The sequence below is a fragment of the Bombus fervidus genome, chromosome 11 (genome assembly GCF_041682495.2).
Source record: "Bombus fervidus isolate BK054 chromosome 11, iyBomFerv1, whole genome shotgun sequence".
Lineage (NCBI taxonomy): Eukaryota > Metazoa > Arthropoda > Insecta > Hymenoptera > Apidae > Bombus > Bombus fervidus.
In genome coordinates this window covers 12,584,515-12,609,001 of record NC_091527.1, presented here as the reverse complement: position 1 = coordinate 12,609,001, position 24,487 = coordinate 12,584,515, and the positions used below count along the sequence as shown (strand labels likewise).

The 24,487-nt window shown below is 42.7% G+C and overlaps 1 protein-coding gene across 4 annotated transcripts in view; it reads left to right on the top strand.

Annotated features, from left to right (window-relative positions):
- Positions 1 to 24,487, top strand: part of LOC139992592 (protein Wnt-7b) — a 120,396-nt gene that overhangs the window by 78,386 nt on the left and 17,523 nt on the right. The window lies entirely within an intron of this gene.

Genomic DNA, 24,487 nt, shown 5'->3' with positions numbered 1-24,487 from the left:
TCAAAGAAAGGGTTAAAAGTTCCATTTTACGGATACGTCGAAGATATGTTCGAGGTGTGTCGCTATTCTAGTACGTATAATACGTATAATCTACGAATAATTGCTATCCTTTATCGAAAGATGCTCGAACAAAGACGGTATTTCACAATTGCACGAGAGACCACTGTTTTAGACCGGAGAAACGACAAGGAACGACTTTTAATTTCCAACGAAATAATCCCTACTCAGCGTAACATTGATTTCCACTATCGGGATTCCAGTTCATCTGCATACGTATTGGAAAATGTTTCCACGGCAACGCATATAAATGAAACTTGAAAAATCAATTTAGTGCCGTTAACCGAAGAAGCCTGCTGCTTCTGATAATTTTCGGCTGTCGATGTCAAGCCGTTTGATCGAACCGTATGCGTACACGCGCGCGTATTTAGTTACAGAACTAAAAAAGATAAACGACTATGGTGTCAAACCCGTGTTTTATTAGGCAGTTAGGATTCCATCGTACCAATGGTCTTTTCATTAAGATTTTCCAAACTCTATCGCGGACCTGTTAATTTATATTCTACCGTGAGACCTGCCACTTAATCATCCGCTATTGGAATCGCGTTGATAAGTCTTTCGGATGTCGAACGTTCCTACGACGAAATTATTGGAATTCGACGTGGGTTTCGCGTAGTTGTACGTCCCCCTCGATAAAGAAAATTTGGAGGAAAGATTTCAATTTCTCGAACGAAGAAATATTTCTAGCTTACTAATTAATCAACGACGTATCTCTTTCTAGAGTTAATCTTCCTTGAACGTTAGTTTCAACTTTTTCAATTTCTTACGTCTTATCAAATTCTGTTTTTCGTATTCCTACAGTTATATTCTTTCGATGGTGTCTGTCTCTCCAGTTTTTACAATATGTACGAAGAATTGAAATCTAACGTGACCAAAGAAAGCGATCTATAACAATTCCATTTTGTCGACTATTCTAATCCAATTCTTTTCCAAGGATACTATTTCACATTGCTCGATTCGCGTCGATCTTTCGTCGACCAAATAATCCAAACAATGCGGTCAATATAATTTTCTTAGGGTAATATAACAGAGAAACCACGACGAAATAAGTTTATGCCTGTTAAATCGACGTTTCTCCGTTCTTTACGATGTCGAGTTTACCTCGAATCCCGCTGCGCTCCTTGTATAGGGAAGATAAATTACAATGGGTGCACATCCTGCGGCATAAACTTGAAATTCTTCATCACAAACGCGCCGCAATATGTAGTTTTCTCCTTCGAGCATAATTGTAATTTGTTTCCGTCTTTTTAGAAAAGCGGATGACTCGACACGTTTGCCACCTCCTTTTGTGAGATGTACAAACGACTTCGAGTGACATAGCATGAGAAAGATCGTCTGATCTTTCTATTCTTCGCTTCTCAACCTCGACGTAGACAAATCATCGACCTATCGCTTTTAACAAATAGCCAAACTTTCTCAAACTGTTCCAACTATAAACATCGTCGATTCGTTCGCTGGAAATTAGTACGAGATAGAAAATTATCGATCACCGAACTATTTAGCGACATTTCTTCTTTTGATTAATTAATTTTTTCTCTTCTTTCACAACTTTGCCGATAGCTTCCACAAGCTTCGAGAAGCTTTCACAAAATATTATACGTATCGTACCGAACAACGTTATTCGTTATTTCGTGATCGACGTCCCGTCATCGTAAAAAATAATTCGCTTCCCGAATCGACTGTTACGGATATCTTAAGCCTGACGGCGTCTCGAATACGTCGCTCTTCTAACGAACCAACGAAACGTAACTCCGCCTCGCGACATAAAACCCATCTGCCCTGCCATCTCACGAAGCGACCTCGAACATACTCGAAAATCTCCAACCTCGGGAACTTCTTTTATCTCCCAATTCTCTCGATCCTCTATCTCGGCGCAGCAGTTCACGAGACACGATAACAATGGTCACGCGGAAACGACGATTCCCGCAGCGAGACAGAAATCCACGGTTGAAAGCTCCAAATTAAGGAGGCGACGTGTAATGGGTAGCCGTTCCGTGGTCGGCATCGCGAACGTTTTTACGAGGATTAGGCGTATATTCGCGGAGAGGACAGGACGAGATAGAGAAACGGTGGCTCGCGGTAGCGTGGATTTTATCGGCGTGGAAATCGACGAAACGGCCACGAGTACGGGGTAGACGGCTGCTACACCCACAAGCGTGCGGCCGTATGCGTTAGAAGCGGGTCCGGTTTCTCGTGTTACCGTTTCGTGATGCTGCCTGCTGCCCGGCAGCCGCATAATACGCGTATAACTTATGCCTGGCCCGCAGAGGGAACGTCGACGCGCAACCTTGTGCAGAGGCCTCCTCTCTCCCTCTCTCTCTCTTCTCCTCTCTTCTCCTCTCTTCTCCTCTCTTCTCTTCTCTTGATGAAAAAAGAAAATAACTATGAAAAAGCAGCGCGCAGGATGCATCCATGGCCGCCCACGCGCGAACTTAACAAATTTCAGCTGGACACGTGGGAAAGGTTTCGATTTCTGCGCCCGCCGCCGTGGTTAGGCTGATGGCTGTCGCGAGGATCTCTGATTTGGTGTACGGCTCGAGTTGTTCGTTTAAACGTGGCCTGTACGTTGAAAAGCGACGACGTTTGATCGAAGCAACGTTTCTTCCGAATAGAAGAGAGAAGAATTTCTATTCCTTCGAATTACTATTTCCAGTTCTCCTTCTGCCCCTCTCTTTTTTTCTTTTTTTTTTTTTTTTTTTTTTAATGTACGCAATTACCGTAAATTTTTGCAAAACGGACGTTAAATATCGTACCAGAGTGTCGTTAGTCGTTCGCTAGATTAAATCCACGGTAACTTAATTCGCTATACCGACTACAATTTTGTTCGTACAACTGGACTCGCGTTGTATTTTCATCCACTCTGTTGCGACACTTTCGTTTCGCTAATCTCGCTAGTTAGATTCTTCCGACTCGTTCCTCGATGTCTCGTTTCCCTCGAACCCCTCGGTTCTCTTTTCCTAAAAGTATACTTTTGCCAATGGTCCTTTAAATCCAATCGAATTCCACGCCGGCTTTCTCGTCGGTATTTCTCGTGAAAATCGACAAACACGACTTCCGAATTCCCGTCCATTAATTTTTCAACGCCTCGTACGGAACGCAAGCACGTAGTTTCCTCTGTTCATTTCCGAGGCTGGAAGTAACTTAATATTACGCGACAGGACGATTACCGTGGGCTGCGCAGCGTCAAAACGGCGAAAGCAATATTTCTCAGGGACAAGATAATCCGGGTAAAGCAGTCAGCGGAAGCTGACGTGATCCGCTCGCATAAATATCGCTAAATACGGCGTATTTGTCATCTCGGCATTAAAAACCATAAGCACTGGGCCGTAAGACGACGGGTCCGCTGCATCGACCGTGTCCCGACGGCGTTCATAGGAAACAGATAGGCGTGCACGCAGCGCGATTTCTCATGATTAACGCGCCGGATTAAGCCTCAACGTGGGAAAAATCGAGAAAGTAAAATTCGCTGTTGAGATTTACGACCGGTCGCGAGGCAGTTTGTCACGTGGCGTATTCCCATTGAACGAGAATACAATCGGACCCACGAACGCCTTCAATTCCGTGGATACGCCACCGAGGGTTCGTCTTAAGGCGATGCTGTAGTTTCGCGGGATTTTCTCGTCGCTTGATAGAAATAGATTTTATCGGCGCTCTCGCGAAGAACGATCGTTTCGCGTTTGGCCGTTCGTTTCGTGTTTCAACGGTCCACGTTTTTACTCGTTGTGCAACAACGAAAGGGGGTTATATATCGTACGGGCTTGTTAGAAAATGAAGTGGATTAATCGACCGTGGTAAATCAATTTCGAGAATGGATTGTGGTAAAAAATTTGGAATTTCGTTCGAACTTGGTCACGTCCTCCGAACGTAACTGTTTTCCTTGTCCATAAAATTACAATTCCAAATGACCCTTTCACCCGAGGTAAATCTAAAACACTCTCCAATTACTTCTTCCACGTTGAAAAACGCGACTGGACAGTCTTGTGGCGCACCGATCACTGGGATAAAGACCCCATAGGAGGATGACATACTCGCGCCGGTTCGCGTGTAAAAACTTGACTGTTCATCCGGTTGCTGGCTTACGTCGTTCCGCTTTTAACGAGTTATGAATTCCGTAGCTCGGTGAGATCGGTAAACACTTATTAAGAGCCAACGGAGCTCTCGTTGCATCATAAAACTAAAGAACGTGGTCGAGATATAAAATCGTTGAAATGAGCATGGGTGGCGAGTTGCAAAAATTAAAAAAAATCAGATACACTCCTGTTCATAAGTATCAACGATGCGAGTAGATAAGAGGATAAGTATCGTCGATGTTGATTATTAGACGAATGATTAATTGGTTAGAATTTTGTATTTGCGGAAAACGATAATAAACTATTTACGGAATATTTTCGTATTTTATACGATTATTAGTATCTATGCAGTTGCTTGATCCCAACCTCGTTGGAACAATTTCGAACGAAACGGCGCAGAAGCCTGATTCGTTTCGTGAAATGGTTGGCAGATGCGATCGAATGACGACGAGTATACGTAAAGCATCAGCGAAATGTTTGATAACGCGAAAGCAAATAACAACAAATAGCAAGAGAATGGTGATAAAAGAGTTAACGGTAACCTAGCAGTTTCCCGATAATTTCTTATTTTTTCATAAATGACTTGATACTTATGAACGGGGGTGTACGCGAAATGAGAAGAAGGACGTTAACGTATTAAAAGCGAGCCGATAAAGACAAGGTGAAACGAAAATAGCAGCTGCACGCTGAAGGAAGTCTCGTAGAAAATAAGAAAACGTGGAATTAATGCGCAAGAAAAATATAAATAACGCTCGTAAGAGGGAGGGGAGGTCGGTCGAACGGTTGCTAACTTAATTAGTGAAATTAACGGGGCCGCTCAACATGTTGAACGCTAAGTACGGCAATATATGCGGCCGAGATATTTGCCGGCTCTTAAAACGTTCACATTATGCGCCCGATATAATCCGTGCACGTAGGAGTACGTGCGTTCGAATTAAACGCGCGATTAACACGTTTCGTGAAAACACGACGCGCGCTTGAACTTGTAACGTTTGTAGCTTCGAGTCCTACTAACGCTCGAGCAACGATAGGGACGAGTAAAACGAATTTTGTTCGTCGTTTTAATCCTCTTCCTACGACGAAGCTGAATCAAAAGTTGTCGAATCTTTGCGTAATATCCCGCTGAATAAATATTTTTTATGGACAATGGCTAGACGGTGAAGACAGATAGATCGTCCCAAATATTTTCGTTTAATTCTCCTCGTTAACGTAGTTGGCTATGCATCGTAGAAATTTTAGTTTAAAACCGACCGATTGTTTCTTTCGATTGAACATATTTAAACAAATTCTTTATTTTCGATTCGTCGTGTTTATTCCTCGCAGAAATTTAACGCGTTCTCGCACGACAACGCTATACATGTTCTGCCTATAAGTGCACCGAGAATGCGATCGTTTCTTGGGCATCGTGGCGTGCTGCCTTATGCGAGCGTCGAAATCTCCGCTGTCGCGCAGTAAACTGACGGGTGACGACGGCAGCCACATATAAAAATCTGTAACTTTATTCCCGCTCTGAATATTTCGATGAAATTTGCGGCATTAATCTATACACATTGCGATCTTTCAATTGCGATAACATAAACGATATTAAATAACAAAGTATCTAGATATTCGTTCACAAAGTATAAGACGTTTAATACTTTTACCTCGTTGGATATTTCAAATTCTTTCGTCTGTAATCTCGTTTATAATCTCGTCGTAGTAGTCGCAACAAGATTTCTCTAGAAAAGCGTATGGAACAACCCAAAAATTTGCGAAAAAGGAAGGAAGAAAGCTAACGTAACGAATTCGACGCTCGAGCTACCAAATTAAAGGAATCTCGCGTTCAAAGATAAGAACTGAAACGAAACGATTGCAAATTTCGCATCGAGCACCGAAGATTCGATCGCGATCATAAATAGTCAGATCCACGTTCGCTGTTAGTGGAAACGGTCGATTTCGGTCCGATGGACGATCGCAGTGGCGAGTTAGCGACACGTAGAATTAATCGAAAACACGGCAGGCCTGCTGCGACCCGATTCGCGGGTGAATATATTTTCATAAATTAGGATTCTTCACGCGAGCGCCGTGCCACGCCGAGTCGAATTCGGACAGCGTCGTGGGCGGATCGGACACCTAATCGGCCGAACAAAACGACGTAATTAAGAGATCCATTACGCGGGATACTCGCTGCGCTGGAATATTATCTATTATTAATTCGATCGACGAAAACCGATACTCTTAATTACGCATCCAGCACGACTTTCGTTCGCAACTCGATGTTAAGAAGATCAACGCGTTCCAGGAATATCTTTGTGGAGATTCGAGCGGCCCGTGGGTCGCACAAAAAGCCACCTCGTGAAATTCCCTGTTGGTCGTCCCGCATCTAACGATGCGTCGTTATTTTTGTATTCCACGGTTCGTTCTTCTTCCCAGCCCCGTTTTGACTACCTACTTATGCTCAGCCGTGTAGGTATTTGGAAGTCGATCCAGTAGGATTTATCGACACGGGCCGGCTGATCTTCGAGAGCGGCTTCTAACGAATCTTCCTCGGTTCTGTCGTGTCCCAAAGTTTTAGGCAACGTAGCGTAGTATAAGGTCTTCAAATTTGGTATTCATAGCAAATTCATCAAGTTGGAATCAGAATTGCTAAGCGATATTGGTATGGAAACAGTGGATGGATAAATAGCGGATTCGCGAGATTGGCAAATATTTTTATTGAAAATAACGTGATCGATGGATATTATCTTTTACTCGACGAATACAGCTTATAATTTATGAACCAATGACTTTAACCTCTTAGACTTATTCGATCACTTTTGAACTAAACGATCTATTTAATTTGTCTTGCGTCACACTTTTCTTGTCCTCGCAATGTTTTATAACGGTGTTAACGATATACAGGCAGAATATATACTCTTTGTTTTTGATACACCAGTATCAGATATCGATTGTTGCTTTCCGTTAAAATAAATCAATTTTCTTCTTAGCTACTGATTTTATATCTTGGTCGTCGATAGGTGTAGCGTTAAAAACACACGAATCCAAAAAATTTCACTAAATTCTATAAAGATCGGAGAGAAAGCTTCGCGCGACATTGAACAAGTTATCAAAGATACGTAGAATCGCAAAGATCGACCATATCCGATCGCGATGCTCTTCCGCTTACAAGCGCTCGAAAAGCTCGCCAATATTCGGAGCAACGAGTTCGCGGAAAGCAGTGAGAAGCGCGATAAACGTCGAGCGCTCTGCAGAAAACACCGAAATCGAAGACGAAATCGTATCCATGCATTTGTCTCAGCCGCGCCGGTCCTGTGACTCCTTAAAAATTGCCAAGTATCTCGTTCGAGCTTATCTGACGATAATATCAACCCTATCGGCCTATAAATCCGCGTACATACGGCCCAGAGCGGTGCTAATTTTATTTCTCGCGTGACAAAGTAATCTGGACCGCACACTGGCGAGAAAATGAAAAAAAGAAAAAGAAGAGTCGAGTGAAAAGCAAGGTGGAGAACGAAGAAGGGGCAAAGGAGAAAAAGGATGATATTCTTGTCAGAACAAGCCGAGTGTATCCTCTGCCTTCGGATAACGTCAGCGAGCAGCGTCACGAGTTAATGCGTCGTCTTATCAATTTCTGCTGAACCCAATGGAAACCCTTCTACCTTCACGCCCTTTCCAACACCTATCCCCTCGCAATTCTCTTCTTTTTTTTCTTTTCTTTTTTTTTTCATTCTGCTTGGTCCGCTTATCCGTCTCGAATAACTGGACTGGCCCACACTTGACGTTCTTCGCAAACACCTACCTATAGCCCGTCTGAAATCAATTGACCCCTCAAGGCTGATTGCAAGCGATGCGATTACATAAATCTTGTTACATCGCTCGACTATCTTATCCCTTGGCTTCTGCTTCAATATTACGTTTGATCGCATGCAGTGTGTTACGTGTCGTCGCGTCTTAATAAAACCACTCTTGATTATCTTGACGTACGATAACTCCGCAATGGAACTTTGTGGCGTTTCATTTTTATGGAAATCACAGTTTTACGGAGATTCTTGGTGCATGACTCGCGATAAAGGAAACATTACAGAAAAGAAAGTAAAATTTTGGGAAAGCTGTACGATCTTTCTTGTATATTCTTGAACAGTTACTTTACGATTTAGAGAATGATTTCCAAATAAAATTCGCTCGCGTAGCGTTGAGAAATTACTTGCAAATAATACCTCTGATGGTCCTCGAGCAGCAGATAAATTTTCAAAAGACTTCGATCGGTACGCGCGATACGTCATCTGGATGCTCGTTAGCGGACATGGATTCAACGAAACGTATCGAGAGGAGCGCGAAGCGAAGCGATCGCGGAGTTTACACGATCATTTGGAGCTGATTTACAACGGCGATCGAGCAACGACACGGTCACGATCCGGTTACGATCTCGTTGGAAATGTTATCGGACGTTTCGAAGCGCGAATGCTGCCGCTTGTTTGAAGAGCATCGGATGGTATTTCAATGGATTGTAACTGAGTCGTGAGTGAGATCTCCGAGGATCACCGGCGTAAATCAAGCTTTGGCTGCTCTCTTGTCCAGACGGAGACGTTGTTCGCGATGACTTTATGCCGAGGAATGGAACGGTGAATCCGATGTTCGTGATAGGTTTCGAGTTCTAAGATGGAATCGATTTGCGTTTGTAGCGACACGTGAGTCATAGAACGATTCGAATCGGCAGTGACTCGTGTTTTTTTTTTTTTTTTTTTTTGTTGCTCGACGTATTAACGCCGTTTTGGATTTGCTCACCTATCGTTCGCGTATCATTTGGATACCACCTCGCGTTAAAGAATATTACAGAACTCGATGCAAAACTGAACCAAGCTAACGCGAAAACACGTAGATGAAAGATATTCCAACGAATTTGTCTACTCGACTAGTAGGTGCGTGAAATACAAGAATTTTCTATATAACGTATAGCGTATGTAACGTATTGTTAGATGTGCATTGCATAAATCATCAGAGCAGCCAACGTTATCGTGTAAATTTTGATTTCGTTGATATATCCACTTTTAATCCGAATCGTATTGTAATACGCGTGTTAAACGCATCGAGCTTGTTTACGATATTCGTTCTCTTAAATATCAACGTTCCTTGTAAGTTTAAATAAGTTAATCGTCGAGACAATTAGGAAGAAAAACAACGTCCTAAACATTTTTATAAAACACCTTATTCTCTTGCGATTATTAGTCACAGTGTTTAGTCGTAATGTTTGCAAATTCTTTAACTTTTTTTCTAAGACGTCACATGTTGTTTAAGGTCGTCAACGATACTTATCAGACTGTTTACCTCCGCTTTAACCTTCATATTTTCCTCAATTTTCTCGAATGCCATTAAATGGCTCGAAGCTACTCAATCACAAAAATATCTCCAACGACGCTCTTCTTCGTTTGCAATCTAATTACAAACCAGTAAGTAATTCCACGTTGTATATTTATTCGCTTTACCCGGTAAACACAGTCGAATCTCTCTCGTCGGTGTAATCACCTTGGAATCTTAGTCTTCCTCGCGAAACACGCAAATATTCGCGATAAGAAGAAGCTCGACAGGAACTTCAAACAGTCACCGACGTTGAAAAATCGCCTGTATCCGCCGTTTAATCGTCGAGACGGACTTATTAGAAGAACCTGTAGGCGCGCAGGTGCCGTGGATCCTTCGGAGCACGAGTTCGCGCGGATCCGGATGACGAAGTCGATTAAGAAAATTTCCCAGTTCTCGTAATCGAGTGGCCTGCGCGTTGCTCGCGGATTAAATTACGCGCGAGTCGAAGATACGAGGTTCGTGCTACGAAACTGTGCGACCACGACGAACAACCGGAGAACCGGTATGGTAGAAAAATAGCGGTGAGCGCGTTTCCAGACGGAGGACGCTCTGCTTCGCGGATAAAACCGCGCGGTTCGATCGTGGTATGTTGGAAAATAAAGAAATAAGGAAAAAGGGGAAAAACGAGAGGATATACACCCTCGTTAATAGGTATTTGTACGCGCGCTGGTCTTGTACAAAGGATGCTAATGGAGTGGAGACATTGAAAAAGAGAACGAACGCAAAGTTTTGCACGATCTCGGGGTGATAATTTAGTACGGGGAGCAGAAATTTCTAGAAATTATTTTGCGAAAACCAGTATGATATTAGCCTACGTAGTACGAACCGTGTACAAAGACGTATTTTCATCGATCAACAGCTTGGATGAAAATTGTTAACGTAATTAGCCTGTAATATTTTCCACTCGTACAGCAAACTGTCCTAAGATTTATCAATTGGGATGTGCAAATTAAACGAACGATGTTTCCTCGAGCGATTGCTCCTACGTGTATTAAATCGACGTCGACGATAATTGTTATTTTAATCGTTTACTAAAATGAGAGCGTTCAAAATAGAAAATATATTACAAACTTTATAAATCGAACGTTTCGTACGAGAAAAGATCAACTTGAAGGAAAATTCTGTGGCTGTTAGCTTATCGACTGGATGATTTTGACTGTGTTACGTTCGCTCGATGACAACTCGCACCCGAATCGATCAGATACTGGACTCGTACAAGCGTGGGATATTCGCGTGTCGAGCGAGCGACTCGACCGGTTGGAGGAAACTCCAACGACGGAATATCGATGCACGATATAACGAGAGGAGTTGGTTTCTTTTCTTTTAACCGTCCCCTTTTTATATTTCTGTTTCGATTCGGTCTTCGTCTCTCCCTGTTTAACGATACGAATGGAATTCTCGTGCCACGTGGGTGCCCGAATTTATACGTTCCACGGTCATTAGGAGAACATAGTATCTAAATTCGCAGCTCGAGACCTTTTTAGGGGTCCTGCTTCTTAATGACTTTCCGAGTATCCGTTGATGTTTCTGCAATTTTCTGGTCCCCGGTATGAAACTGATACGAAACGATCATCTTCGAGAGAGAGAGAGAGAGAGGAATTTTCGAACGAAGTTTGTAGGGGGAATGGTAGCGTTCTTCTGCGTGTAATTGGACGAAAATTTCGGGACGAGTTACAACGACGTGCAAGAGATATTGATACTCGAGTAAAAAGATATCCGCCCGTTTATACCGTGTTCGTTTACCCAACTTCCACGATGAATGTTGCATCTACGCGACGTTTAACGATAAATTTATCGATTTTTCATAAAACTTGCAAAATTTTAACGTATCTTTAACGTACCTTCTCTGCAAAAGCGTGAAGAAATCACATTTCGTTCCGCGAAACAACACCGAACAAGAACAGAGCCTGTAGCTCGAAAGAAACGAAACTACCAAAAACCTGTCGTAAAACCAAAAAGCAAGCTGCGATCGCTGCCAATCGATTCGCAGAGCCGTTCGATATAAACCACACGTCGAATTACCAGAGAAACAAGGACACAATTCGAAGAATCGTTCGGAGGAAGTTCAGGCAGCGGATCGAGTTCCGCGGATAATTGTATCGCGCGTACGACGATCCGTCTCTGTCGACTTTATCTCGCCGCTAATTTGTTCGATAGGTCGGAGAACGACCGGTGCAGGCGGATCGAACGCGAGCAAACCCTGCGTATCTTGGGCTCGCGGACGTAACTAGAGTGGACGATACGCAGGTACCAACCGCGACGAATCGTGGCCAGGAATTTATAGTCGGGCGGTGGAAATTACCATTGCCGGCGTCCAGCAACCTGGCATCTTCCTGTCCCTCCCCCCTCTTCGTTTCCGTCGAAGCCGATGTTCGTTCGAACGTAAATTATGATCCGGTCTCTGTTTAGATAACCACGAGGATGAATTTAGAACAGGCGCAGATAACCGGGCCGTTCATAAATATCCTCGAGGACGCTTTTATCCCGGGCAGAAGCCTTCCAGATGACCGCTTCGAGCCTCTTTTTCGAGAAATTTGGATTAATTGGCCCGGTTAATGGGTATCTCATCTGGGATGGTCCAGACCTGCTCGAAGAACGGGTTGATCGTGGATTTAGATCGGTACGATGATTTGGAACTGAGGCGTGTCGGAGTGGTCCTTATCCGATGGTCCTTGAATGTTAATTTCACTAATGAGTGTATCATCTGGTCGGAAATTTAGCGATGTTTTGGAAGAAAGGCAGGGTTGGCACGATAAAAATTGTTTCTTCGTAAGATTCTATCGAATTTCCAAGTGGAACCGATAAATAGACGGCGAATTTTATCCCTTCCGACCTTACAAGTATGGTTACGAAACGTATCGACGCGTACTCTTTTCTTTTTCAATGAAACGTCTTTTTATTTCGTTTTGCTTGGTCGAACAAAAGTTAAAACGTTAAAAATCATTGCCTTCGACGAAAAACGACTTATCGGAGTCGAAGCGTTTGATTTTCTAGTCCTGTCTAAATGGCTGATGTCTAAACAACGAATTAGAAAAACTTTTATTTCGACTTGTTTCAAGGATCACGGGTTATCGAAACATCTTCGTTTTATCGATATGAGAAAGACGTGGTAGGCATTTTCTTTTTCTCCTATATTATCTTCCAAACTCGCTAGCCACATGGCAATCTAAAGTTCCATCCTCGCAATCTAAAGCTACCACTGCAGTTACACCTGCAGCAGTTCCAGCATTGACCCTAATGGCTTCGATCGCAATCGTAATAACAGTAATTGCTCGAATCAGATTCGGTCTGGTCGTGGCCGCGCCATATCTCCTATCATGTTCTCCGTATTATTTGCACATGTCAACGGACTAACACGAATTCGAATCAACCGCTTGTGTGCGCCACGTGAATTGCCAAGTACATCGATACCGCTAGCCACAAATAGAGAATCTGTACAGTATGTATCATTACGTACGCGTATATAATCTAATATACATGGTGTCCTGTATTTGGTAGTATAACTGTTAAGGCTATGTCTCTCTCTCTCTCTCTCTCTCTCATGTATATGAAAAAATAAAATCTTAGATAGAAAAGATACAATCTTTTCGTACGAGGTTTCACTTTTTAGGAATTTGATACTAAATATACAATTTGTCTGGCAAGCGTCGCCTTAATTTATGTTTAATTTATGTCGTCTCCGCTACTGGGAGATCCCCCCAAGGGACTCTAACGTTTCCTTCGATACACGGTGAAGTTCGATGGCTGCGTAGCGTAACCTGATCCGAATTCGATCGTCCACGAAAAGTACTATGTAATTATCCACGAGACAGTGACGAAAAATTTTTATTTTTTTTTTTTTTTTTTAATTAAGCTTCTACCAACGTATCTGTGAAATTTTTCTGATTAAAGCGAGACCAGACACGGCGTAATATAAGTCGAAAGGAAATAACTTAATGTCGCTAAGGAAACAAATTATATCGCGTTTGGTCTTGTTATGATCGGGAAAATCTCGCAATTACGTCGGTAAAAGTCTTATCCGATAAAGATCGAATTGCAACTGTATATACCGCCAGTTACGAGACACCCTATACACGAGTTCAAAGACCACGTTGGATGAACCAGTGACGATAAAAGGCAGGAGGCAAGGAAAGCCCGGAGACAAATTTCCATTTACGAGCCACCGGTACGCCGTTATTGGATACAATCGGACGATGGGGCTAAGCTAGCGACGGAGGCTGGCGAACGCGTGCAGCGCGACGAGATACGATCATCGACGTAGCGGCAGTAGTTTAGCGTAGAAAACTGCCAACGGGGACCGGACGATCCGTGAATTGAGTTATGGCCGGGTTCTGCATCCCCAGGGGCCCATCGCTGCCCCGTGTACAGGGCCTCTTTAGCCGTATAAATAAACTAGTTAATAAATTAATATATCACTGGCGTATCTTTTTCCCCCGTGGCGACCGGGCGCCCTGCGAAAATCGCTAACAAGACTGGGGCCATTAATAACGAGCCGTGGCGAGGCGATGAATTCGCGCAGCATCGGTTCCCTAGCCTCCTTATTAAGACGTAACCACTCATCGACCGTGCTGATAAGTGTGATTCAGGAAAGTGCCACGCGTTCTCCCAGACTTCCCGACCAACCGTGATTTTTTGTCGCCGTCTACCGTTGCAACGGCCCGAACCAGCTCGCCCCGTGATTTATACCCCGCTGGTCCAGTTATGCTACAGTTCAACAGGAAACTTTGAGAGTTCACGGCGTGGGCAGAGTCGTTGGTTGATTAGTTTTGCGACGGGAAGAGGGATTTAGTACGCGGTCGAATCGAATTGCGCAAATGAATTTCGCGTTGTTACGCACCAGCAACTGCGTTTACGACGATCGATCTAGGGATTAGGGTTGATTTAACAAGATGTTGCGGGTGGTCTCGTACGAGGTGGGTTTACATGTTGTTCGGAGAAGTTGGTGAAAGTTACTCGACTTTGTAAGTTACGAACCTGTTGTATAACGTTACGTTTATAACGAGCGATCGAACGTTAGAGGCGCGGAAAAGAATCGACGCTGTAACGCGAACGAAGAGTGCGCGAGGGGGGAGAAACAGTAGGTAGTGGGTAAACGTAAAACATATATCCGCGTAAATATCTGCGGGATATAATTTTCGTCGCCGTTTCCTCGTTCCACGAGACTTCGATCTCTATTGAAAAGATTCCGATGAACCGTAGATTCGAATCACGGAATCTTCGCTCACGGTAAAAGCTCCAAATTTATTCGATCCGTCGCATTTAACGGTCTATGAATGCAGGCCACGAAAACGACGTAGACAATTCAGCTGTTACGAAAGGTCGGTTCGTTCCGGCGATCGGTATCCAACGTGACCTTATACAACTATGCGAGTTACAATAAGATACCGCTGGACATGAAGTTCAATCGACATATCGGCCGTCGATATCGAAGGCCACAGGGTAAAAGTACACCGGTTCACCAACCATTACGAATCAAGAAAAAAAAGCAAAAAGTCCTACTATGTAGCAGAAAGAGATTTAAGATTCGACGTATCGCGATCGTGATCAGCTAAGACTACGGGGTAAAAGTACACCAGTTCACCGAGCATTACCAAGCTGGTCGAATAAAAAAGAATCTTACCAATGAATAAGTAGATTCCGTTAAAATCTACGTATATTCAGATTCGACGTATCGCCATTCTAATCAACGAAGGCTACGAAGTAAACGTATACCAATTCACCAAGCGTTCGATCGAGCGAAAAGAACAATTTTACCAATATGGATAAATAGATTCCGTTGGAATCTACGTCCAAATACTACACGATCGCCACTGCGTAACTAACTGAACGTTATCATCGAGATCGAGGAACGAAGAAACGTTCTACCAGCGAGTAAATAGATCTTGACGAACGTCGTTCGTCGATATTCAACGTCACGAGGTAAAAGTACAACAGTTAGCGGAGCGAACTAGCCCAACCAAAGAAAAAAAAAAAAAATTCTTTCCACGAGAATCCATCTTACGATAGGTGTCTGACGATAGAAGAAAAGGTTACCCGTTGAAGTGGACTTTGGAGACGTTTCCCTTTTCCTTACGTACAAGCTGACGACGATGGTAAGCGACGAGAGGAGGACACGTTGTCGCGTTTGCGACGCTTAATGGTGACGCTCACGCGCGACTGTGTAACCAGTGCCGCGCGTTAAACGCATCCGAGGAGCCGTAAATCATACGGACAACATAACGAACGCTGTAAACGAGCCCCGACCATAGATCATGGATCTAATGCTAGGCGACCCCCCGTCGCCGCGACAGCGTGGCTACAAGGGATCCTACGGTGACGCGGTTAATCGTATTACGCGCCTTATACAGGTCCCTGTGTGCCTGAATTATTTAATATCGCCGGAGTGGCTGGCACACCTGCCATAGGGATCCAGGCATCTCGAGAACGTGAATCGACCACCTCGATCGATTCTGCCCTCAGCCGCGACCAATTACGCGATTTATTGCGTGGACGCGTGACCGATGCGGACGGAACGATGCCTCGTGTGAGAACTATGCTAATGCGCCCTGAGAACGTGTTTTCGTCTTCTTTTTCAGTTGGCGTTAATAGCGGCGAGTTGCGAGGGAATGATGCTGCGTTTGTATCTCGTTCGAGGCTCGTGGGGTACTCTTTAGGATTGATCGGTTTAAGCAGAGAGGTGAATTGTAGATTCTCCAGGTTGCCGTAGGTTATGGAAGACTCTTTCGTCGGATAACTAGTTTTGCTCAACCAGAGAGTATTTGCGCGTAACGAGGAATCGAGCGATTTATGGATCGTAAGTAATTCTCGTTCGAAAGGATAAGATTTAATTTAATTAATCGTAACGTAAATTAGTGGAAATGAATTGGAAACGAGAGTTACTTGAAACGTTTCTTGGAAAAAAGTCATTGAGCGAAAATTAATTTCTTCTTAAACGGAAGCTGGTTATTGATCCTTAATTGTTCTGATTACGAATAACCAATTTACCGCGATAGTCTTGAAAATAGCAAGTAAGAAAAGTTGTAACAACGAACAAAGGGAACGAAACAAACGAAAAGTCCTATAAGTACACCCATCTGCGATCGAATTATGCCTTGCAGCCTTTGAAATATTTCGACTAGTAATTAAAGAGTTTTAGAAAATTTTCGTAGCAAATTTGAGCGAAGCTGCTCCTTGATAAGCGAAATCATTTAAGGCCAGACACAGTTTTAGCTTTAATCGGTACGCAGAAGCGAATGAATCAAATCTAGCAGCGACACATCCAACGAGATTCGTTGCTACGTGTATATCATGTATAATTCAATGCAAACACGTGGGATTTAACGACTTATCGCTTAAAAAAAAAGAAACAACTCGCGTAACTTATATCATTACGATACTTTCACCGTTCCAACAGTATCCCAGCTCGAAAAGCAAAACGACCCAGAGAAGTAGCATCTGGCTGTGATTTGTAGAAATATCGAAAGATTTACGATCGTATTTGTGCTTGAAGAAAGCGCATCGATTACCCAGTCACTGAATAGTAAGGTAAACCTGTGATTCGTATCGTAATTGAACGCTGTCACGGTGTAATTAATTTATCATCGGTTCTGTTCTATAAAATCTTATTCGTTTATTCGTGCGTCTTGATTAGCGGAATAACAGGAAAATTTGTAAGTCGGCAAAAGGGAAACAATGCTCGAAGACCAAAAATTTACCAACTTATCGATTTGACAAAATTAATTTGAAAGTTAATTTTCAGTTTACTATAAAAAAAGGTATAGTTTCTTAATGCTACATAATTTCGTGGATTTAATCTCGTTTCATTTTCTTCGTACTTTGGATTTTTCGTCCTAATTTTCTCCTTTTCTTTGCAAACGGTAAACTATCGGTGCTTGATCGTCAATTTCCACAATTTGACACTCGACGATTGAATTCTTCCCTCGAAATGTTCTTCACGCCCTGCTCCCGATATTCGGTACTCGCGTTTGCTTACAATTATCGCATTGAGAACCAACTGTAAAATCCTTACGATAGAAGTAATACGCCGCTTATTTTATTTATCAAAGCTTCGATACACAATTGTAATAAAACTCGGACATAAAATATTTGATGATCCAACCCCGGTGAATTCGATTTACTTAATACGCGAAGATATCCCGTGGGCAGTACGCAGTGTGTTAACAAACGAATAAAAGGTAGCGGAGCGTGGACCGGTGTTTGTTACGGGGCCGGATCAGTTAAGAGAAAAATCAATTCAACCTCCCAGAAGGGGCCAGGCAGAAAAGGAACGAGGAACTGTGGCCCGAAGTCGATTCGAATGCAAATTCAACGAGCGAGCTCGGATCGAACAAATGCTAAGTGGAGGCGTGTGTCTTAATTATAGTAATTGGTTAATTGTCTCGCTATCTGATCGAGTTCAGCTTGTCCCTGTTTCGAGCAACCTATCCGAGCTGGCGTTTAATGCTCCTTTTTTATCAGATTTTTCTGCGCGATCGAGGAATTTTCGTTCTAAACGGCGGTCCTATCGAATTAAAAATGGAAGGGAAGAGAGAAGAGAATCGAGAAGACCGCGGTGCAATTCGTTAAACTCGAATAAACTTGTTGATTGTGAATTCGTTATAAGCTTTGGTGGTCCTCATTAGGAGCGTATAAAATTATTTATGAGCCACGGCACGATGCGGCGAACAAGTTTTTTCGCTGAGCCCCGGCGATTCGTGACTTTTGATTACTGCTAATTGTACTACGTCGCGTCCGCCATTTTATCTTATTTCTTTTTTACGTTTTCAATTACGTTGCAAATTTGCTTATTCCTCGTGGGCATCGACGAAGCCGCAATGCGCTCACGGCCTGGCGTTACGCAACCGGCAACAAATGACGTGACAGTCTCACGGAGACTGGTCAACGACGCTCGAAGAAATATTCGCAACACGTGTTACCGTGATAAGAAACGGAATTAACATGTTAAACGTCGTTAAATTCTGTTTCGATGTAATTATTAAATAACACGTTAATCTACAAAATTTCATTTCGTCGACGACAATTTCGTCTATATCTTTGTATGCAAGTTTTGCCACAATTTTGGAACACCGCTTTCCTCCTTTGCGTTTCTTCGCAGGCCAAATGTCGGTGACACCGCGTTGCTGTCGCGCGCGAGTCGATTCTTTACGCGAACTCTACGGACCTTAAATTTTTGACCCGAAAACGCCGGTTACTGGTTAAAGTTACCAAGTAAATTTACGTGAACAGCAAACCGTAGATATTGTAGCATCGCTAATAGATAAGAAGGCAGGTACATAGATTGATTCGTCGCGTGATTTTTATCACGACGGTGACAGTTCAAAGACAAAGTACCAAAATTCTAGGTATTGTAAACGTTTTAAGAATAAACATGACAATGCTCGTAAAAGAATCCCTACCGTTTAAAATCCATGACCGAGTCTAGACTCTGCTCTAGCATTCGATAGTTCATAACATGATACATAACAGGCCATGAACTGGTCTCGTGTACATTTTCCGTGGTCACTCTGATCAGACCCGGAGGCGGTAGTCGTTCGCCATTTACAATGATCGAACGATGATTGTTCATCGAACTGGTCAGGATCGGTAACTTTCGACTCGACAGAAAATGCCACGTAACTAGAAAGAAGTCGTTTCAAAGACAATAACTAAACAGCAGCTCTGTGTCAAAGACAAACACATTACTCTTGTTGTCACGAACGTTATAGGTTCAAAGACCGTTGGTCTGGCTGGTTTCCTTCTTGTCGGAAGGAACAGTCGTTGGAATTGATCTATGCAGGTAGGCTGCGGTTACGACGCTTGTATTTCTGTACGTTGTTCCTTTTGGGGCGTCGTTGCTTTACTGCTATAGGATTTCCCTGTATTCGGTGCTTCGCGTATGTATATTATTTCGAATGCAATTTTTTAAGAAAGAATTTTTTCAGGAAAATGAGAAAGAATTTTGCGAAGATGGGTAACTTTTAGGGAAACTAAATTGGATAAGCAAAGATAGTAGAAATAAGAATAGATGCTGTATCTTTTACCGATGACGTTTCTTACACAGATCTGAGGATTTTTTTAAGAAATTAATATAACGTCCGTGTAAACCTATTTCCAGTTTATCTCTAACAACAGTGAAAGTTATAATAAACGAATGACGTATGGAAGAACGCGTCGATAGCAAAGAGGATCGGATTCTATGTTTCTTACTCGTGAGCATTTCGTGTTAATTCTGAAAATTTGTTAGAAATTAATAAGCATATTATCGATGTAGCTTTGTTTATACAATGTGGGTTTGGAATCGTTCGCTCGATCGAAGTTAAATTGGACCTACCAGTTGTGAAAGGAGCGTATATTTCATCCTACCACTTGAGAATTAATTGCACGGTACAGGACAACGTAACTTGGCTGTACGCTCTAAAATATGCACGCGATAACGAACGTGAACTTGATATCGTATTGTGTGATAATTTCACGGCCGTTCTTAATATTTATAATTAACTGCCAAGCCTTGTTTGCGTTTAGACCTCCTACTAACGCTTTCCAATCGTCGAAGAATAAAGGAGAAAACCAAAAGAATCTAACGACTAGGAAATTTAATGAAAAAGGTCCGACCAATCTGTTTCGAAATTATGACGAAAAGGAAACTTCGACCAGGCGCTTCCAACGTTCGAACAAGAAGGAAATAAGAAAGTATAGCGACTGGAAAAAATTTAACTAACCGTTTCCAAGACTAGGAAGAATTCCGATGCTTAAAATTCTACAAATTTCTCCATAAATTCTCCGCCGTGCATCCATCTTTCATTCTAAGAAGAAAATAAAGACCATTTGTCGTGGTTTCGTATTATCATCCATCTGACGTTATCCGTGTTCCATCCATTCCGAGCGAGTATTTCGAACGTGGTCAGGAATTACGCCTATCCGATACGTCTTGATTACTCTTTCATCCACCTTTGTTCTTTCCTTGCAGATGGTATCACGTAGTCTCGTTGTCCGCTAGATAACTATCGTTATTCAAAGATGAGAACGCGTGCACGACGGTGGACGGAAGATCGAGCTAAAAGCTTGGAAGGAATATGGTGGTTCGGTCGGTCGATAATCTTAACCGTGAAAATAACGATACGAACGTGCAGAACAGCCAGGTCCATTATTGATATCACCTTTCGCTTTCAGTGATCGTACGCGCGTCGTTTATACGTGTACAATATACACGCACGGTTGTCCCTCATTTTTCATCTCGTTTATTACTCTGATTCGTGTTTTTGTTTGCGTCGCGCATTAACGCGTATCGAAGCGGCCAGCTATTAATATGCATCGTATTTAACGACCGGGCTGTCCGATACTTGTGAATCAAAGTCCTACATTAATTCGAGATTTAACGACGCTGAGAGACACCACGCGTATTTACATATGAATAGGTACATGTGTTAAGTGAGAGGGAGTTGAACGATCGCCCTTAGGATACGCATCGGGAACGCGTTAGTTCTTCGTACAGAGGAAATCGAAGTAAGCGTTAATGGCAGACGCGTTTAAGGATAAAGTTGATTGCTTCGCAGTTCCAAGTAATTTAAATATCTTTTTAGTCCTTGAGTTATTCCTCGAAGTTCTAATAGTTATACAGAAACTCTCGCTACCAATACGTTCCCACCTTGTTTCTGCGTTTCTACGTTTCTACGTTTCTACGTTTTTACAACAATGTATCCGCGATTCAGCGTTTCTCAACTCTTTGCAATTCTGTATTCGTCCGTATACGCTTGCTTTCCCGCACTCGTATATCGTTATATTCTCGCAGTTTTGCGTGACCGGATAAGACGAGCGTTTCTGTTCTTCCATTCTTGCATTCCTTTCATCCTACATTTCTCTGTCCGTAGCATATTCGTCAAAGTTAGTCCTATCGCGATCATCCACTTTCTATTTTTCATCCATCTCGACGAGTACAAGGACTTTTAACGTTCGACATTTTCTTAAAGCGTGACAAGCGTTAAACGCGAGACCAGAGCGAAGAATCCCACGTAGCGATAACAAACCTTCGCGTTGTACTCGTAGTTGGCGTATCTTTCATCGTTGAATGGAATACGATTGGCTCGAAAATGTCCGGACGAACGTACACGAACGAAGTTAACGCACGATCGACCCATTCTTCGAATTCATCGTTGATCCGTCGTCGACGATCGCGGAAGAAAGAAGATCGACGAAAATCAACGACGAAGAGCGGCGAATCGAGGGACGAATCCGTGGTGTGGGTGCCGAAAAAAGGATGAAAAGCTAGAGAGAAGGGCGCGTGGTGGGAAGGAAGGTTGTAAGGAAGAAGAGGAGAAGCGGTCGTTGAAACCCGAGGTTATCTCGGTGAACAGGCATGTCCTGCCACCACGCAGCAATGTTTCCGTCTTGTATTCTCCCGTGTCCGACAAGATCTTTATTTCGCCGTGAGAAAAATTTATCTGCTCGCAACAACACCTGGCATCACCTCCCGCAATGGCTATCCCCCTTGTTCCTCCTCTCCTTTTCCAGCATGTTCGCCGCGAGGTTGAAAGTTCATTCGCACCTCGCTGCCGTTTGTCACAGATCGTTCGAGCCGCACCCACGCGGACAAATCGACGCCGCCTGGATCCATCCAGCTAACACCGTTGTTTCATAGCGAGTAATACGATAACTAATTTCTATTCGCTATTACGCGCTTTTTATCGTCGACGGATATCGTAAAGTGGAAAAACCGTACGAAAGCAACGTAAGATCCGAACGAAACGAAGAAACGAAGCGCGTAGGCAGAAACCAAGCTTTTGGACCCTGTCCAATGGAATTTTATGACTTTCCGTTATCCGTTAACGCCTTTGATTATCTTTCTATTAATCTTTCTATACGTTTAAAGACTTTCCGTTCGTCCGAATTATCGAAACAAGATCGTTTCGACAGAACCCTTCATCAACGCCTTAACACAGTCCAGCAAATTTGAGAAAATTCGTCGAAGAAACGCCTACTTGTTTTCTTTTCACAAATACGTTCGACATTCGTCGTTCTAAAACGAATGGTACGTTTTGAAATACGGAATCGTTCTGTATCTTAAAAACTACGAAACTACGCGATACGGGAAACTACCCTCGTGATACGTATCGCGATAAAATCGACGATTTAATATTTAAATGTACGTAAAAAAATCGTAGCCTACGAGGAACGAACCCATCTTCTTCCACTAAATAAATCTTCCTACCGAAAGCAGAAAAGCAACGTAAGCAAGATTCCTAACATTCAGGACGTTTCTCCGCTTCATCAACATTCTGTACAACGTTTGCCACTTTAACCACATTCGTTTACAGCTACTATAACAGCCGCGATAAAACCCCGTAGTACGTTTCATTATGCTAAATACAAGTTGTCTAGACGTTTTAAAACGAGACACGTTAAAACACGAAGAAAACTCCGTGGAACGTCGTCAGGCTAGAACTGTCGTTATTAGACGGTAAAATTTCGCCTGGGCAACGTGACGCAACTGGAAACGCGTCGATTACACGATTCTCTCGGGCCACGTACTCTCCTCTTACAAGTTTATCGTGACCCATTCGCGAGAACGAACGTACGATAATAAATTTCCGCGGTGCCGGTGCACCCACACGCCGGATTCGGCTCCGAGAGAGGTAGAGACAAGCCACTCAACTCGCCTTACAAGAATCGGTTTCAATTCATTGCGATCTCGCTTACAAAGTATCCGTTACAAGCTGCATGCTCCTCTACGAAAAAGGATTCCATTCTCGATCGATCGTAAACCATCGGCTGTCCACGCGTGCTCACTTCGCGAATTTCTCGAACCAGTAGAGGAGTCGATCTTGTAACTTGAACTATCCTGTCGTTCGGTGTCCATAGAGTTTCTATACGTTTGTTCTGCCATGAAAATAACCAACTTGGTCAGTTTGCCACATTCGTTAAACGGATATCTCTATTCGCAGACACGTCGTTCCTAGACGAGTTGTAAAATTAAAAAAAAAAAAAGAAAGCTTGCTTGGTAATTATAGAACAAGGCATTTGAAAGTATTCGTAAATGTCTGAAAAAATCATAGTGTAATTTTTTTTATTGCTATTTGATGACATGATTTATCAAATTTCTATTTATCGAAATCAAAGATGATCTTAATTTATACGTATAAGCGTGGTTATCGTCTGTGCTGGAACGCAGAAGAAAAATACGCGCTCGTAAATACGAGTTTGTCTTGGTCATTTTGATAAACGACGGCTAAGGTCAAACGTATTAGAATAGTTAGCGAGGTGAGAATTCGTGTAAAAGGGCTGTAGTTTTCCCCGCGTGAAAAACGTGTCTTTTAGTTTTTAGCTCGACCTAAAGTACCAACGCGAGAGAACGAACTCGGTGCGAAGCGATATTTTCGGACAAAGAATTTAACTTAACGTCTGATCTATAATTTTCTACGATAAATCGCGTCTAACGATTTTTCGTATTTTTATCTGATATTTCGTATTTTAAGCTGATATTGTCAAATCTTTCGAGAACTTGAGAATATTTTTTGCTTCGTTTATATAATAAATCGCGTAAATGATAATTTCAAAGTGAAACGTTCTTCGCGCTTCTACTTTTACGAATTTTTTAAATACGAATAAATATCTAAAGAAATATAAATAATTCTACAATTTTGATATTCTACAGATTCGTTTAATTTACAATTCTCAACGATAAACGGCGATGATTTAAAATCCATGCCGTCTTCCACGATCCTACCGGCAGAACGTACTGTAATTTAAACGAAAAAGGGAAATACATGTCTCGCGTCGATATGCAAAGCAGCTTTAAAAACCATAGGTTTCAAGCTTTCCTGGTTTTGCGTACACGTGTAAGGGCGACGCGCGAGTGTTTCGCATTACGCTGACATTTCACAAAGGTCAATATACAGATGTCAACACGATGTTATCTATTCAAATGCACACCTTGCCGATGTCGAGACGCTTAAGTGCTCTTTAATGAAGCGTACGTGTACTGCCGCTTCACCTTGTCAGAGCTGTCATCGGTTAGGCAATTCCATAGAAAAGAAAGAAAGAAGAAATAC